The 2,363-nt window shown below is 51.4% G+C and overlaps 1 long non-coding RNA gene across 1 annotated transcript; it reads left to right on the forward strand.

Moving 5' to 3' along the window:
- Positions 1-6: 6 nt before the first annotated feature.
- On the forward strand, positions 7-1,894 carry LOC119274950. The gene is made up of 3 exons (XR_005135389.1): positions 7-851; positions 1,145-1,230; positions 1,364-1,894. It is a non-coding gene; the product is annotated as an uncharacterized LOC119274950 (long non-coding RNA).
- Positions 1,895-2,363: the final 469 nt, after the last annotated feature.

Consider the following 2,363-nt stretch of genomic DNA (forward strand, 5'->3'; position numbering starts at 1 on the left):
GGCCACTGCGGCCTCCAGCACCACCTCCACATCCACCGTCGGCTGCCCATAAGCGCTGCGCCGCCGGCCACCCTGCCAACCCAGCGCGAGCCCTTCCCCTTCCCTATTCCTCCGCCTGGACCCCGACGATCGACGGATCTGAGCCCCCTGCCCTCCCGCGCCTTCTCCATGGCCTCCTCCCCCGCCAGTGGCCGAACTCGTCAAGCTCGACCTCGCTGGAACCCCCGCGGCGAACCACGACCCCGACGGGACCCCACCCACTTCTAGTGGCTCAGACCACCATGCCTCCACCACGAAACGGCCGCCGGCGACGGCCAAGACCCGGGATCCAGGGCCACCCGATGAGGCGCGCGGCCTCACCTGCCCACTACCATCCTTGTCCGTTCTTTTTCTGCAGGAGCACCACCTCAGCCCCCGCGCAGTGCGGGCGGTGAGCACGTGCAGTCCGGTGGGCGCGTGCGTGCAACGCGCTGAGTGCGGGCGCTGGATCAGCACCACCCCCGTGCAGTGCGGGCGGTGAGCACGTGCAGTCCGGTGGGCGTGTGTGTGTGCAGCGCGCTGAGTGCGGGCGCCGGATCAGCACCGCCCCGTGCAGTGAGGACGGTGAGCACGTCCAGTCCGGTGGGCGCGTGCGTGCAGCGCACTGAGTGCGGGCGCCGGGTCAGCGGCTCCCCCCGTGCAGGATCCCACGGACAGCGCCGGATCTCGCGACATTGAGCTTCTCTGCTCGGACATGGCGGCCTCCCGTCCACCCAGGCTATGGAGGCGAGCTAGATCCGGTGAGATCCTTTCCTCTATGGTCCCCAACCGTCCAACCTCGCACCCCGGCGGCCTCCTGCAAGCACGGCCAGGTACACTAATCTCGTCTGGTACACTAACCTCCTCTGCCCGCTACTAGGGGGCATCTCCGCGCCGCCGTTGCGCCGCTCTACCCCGACACTACAGAGCAATGGCGGCAACAGGGCTCCTCATCCTGCCTTGTAGAGCAGCGGTGCAGTTGCTCCAGCCATGTAGTTTGGCCCGCGGGAACGTGTAGTTAACTTGCACATGCCGGTTGCTCTCTGCGAGGAACCAATTTGATACCATTTTTATTTGGGTGATTCAGCGTTAGATGCTAACTCTTGCTTTTGCATCTTTGCTGAAGGTCCATAGTGGTTGCAGATGCATTGGAGCGAGAGGGCTTCTAGAACCTAGCCTGCATCACCTGAAGTCTTAAGACACTGAAACCAGGTATCAGCATTTAGTACATTGATCTCTGGAATCCTCCCTAGAATTTACTGAAGAAATCTTGTGCTAGTGTACAGTGTTTTGCAATTCTGCTAGTTTGTGCCGTAATGAGCCATTGTTTTATCCATGTATGCAGCCTTGTTGCTGCTTGTAATGGCGTTCACTGACCAGGTTGAGCAGATCTTCGAGTTGGCCGACATCAAATTGTGTTTAGGGTCGCCGCACTTCTAGTTACTCTTGAGTTCATACGTTTCACTATCAGGGTATGGAACTCTTCATGATTTCATACTAAAATTCTTCTATGGACAAACAAAATTGGTGCTACTGATTTAAGCTTAATGGCACGAACAACAGTTCCTGTTATGTAGTATGTGGGCCAGTTATAAAATTTGGATGAACACTAATTTGATTTTTGTGTTCTGTTTGATTCATTTAGCTGCAGGTTGAGTGTGTCAGTAGGTGTGCTTGATGAGATCTCTTTAGACTGAAAAACGATGTTAGGCTCCATGTGTAATATTTATGGACTTTCAAATCTTTTGACTGTTTGTGTTTTTTTGCTGGAGTAATTTCTTTTTCTCCCATACTACTTTTCTATTTTCAGTTTTTAGGGATTGTTTTGTAAAAAGATTGGGACCCTATTTGACTGTACTGCGCAGAGCATTCCTCATCTTCGTTCCAGCAGCCCCTGGAGATCGACGAGAAGTTGACTGCAGTTTATTTTGTTCGTACAATGATTAAAGAAAATAAATTATGGAGTTCACTAGCCTCGGCAAATTCAGCTCGGCTCAGACGTATATGTTTAAAAGATAACATAAATTTAACATTAGCTTATTTAAATGAAGTTCATTTACAGAAGCAGATAACAATGCTTGCGGCTCACTCTGTTTTGTTTTGTCAAGTGAAAAAGAACACTTTGCTTATGCATCACACTTGTTTTGTGTCCGGTGGCATTCTGTATATGATCAGCGCCTTGTATTTATTAAAGAAAATAGTGCAGTTCATTGTAACAAACGTTTATGGCTCACTTTGTAAAAAAAACATTGATGCAGTACACTTGCGTCGTCTCAGCAGTCAAAATGTATTCATTTAAAAATAAGAAGAAAAGGACAATATAATAATGCAGTTCAGTTACCTCA

The sequence above is a fragment of the Triticum dicoccoides genome, chromosome 3B (genome assembly GCF_002162155.2).
Source record: "Triticum dicoccoides isolate Atlit2015 ecotype Zavitan chromosome 3B, WEW_v2.0, whole genome shotgun sequence".
NCBI classification, from domain to species: Eukaryota; Viridiplantae; Streptophyta; class Magnoliopsida; order Poales; family Poaceae; genus Triticum; species Triticum dicoccoides.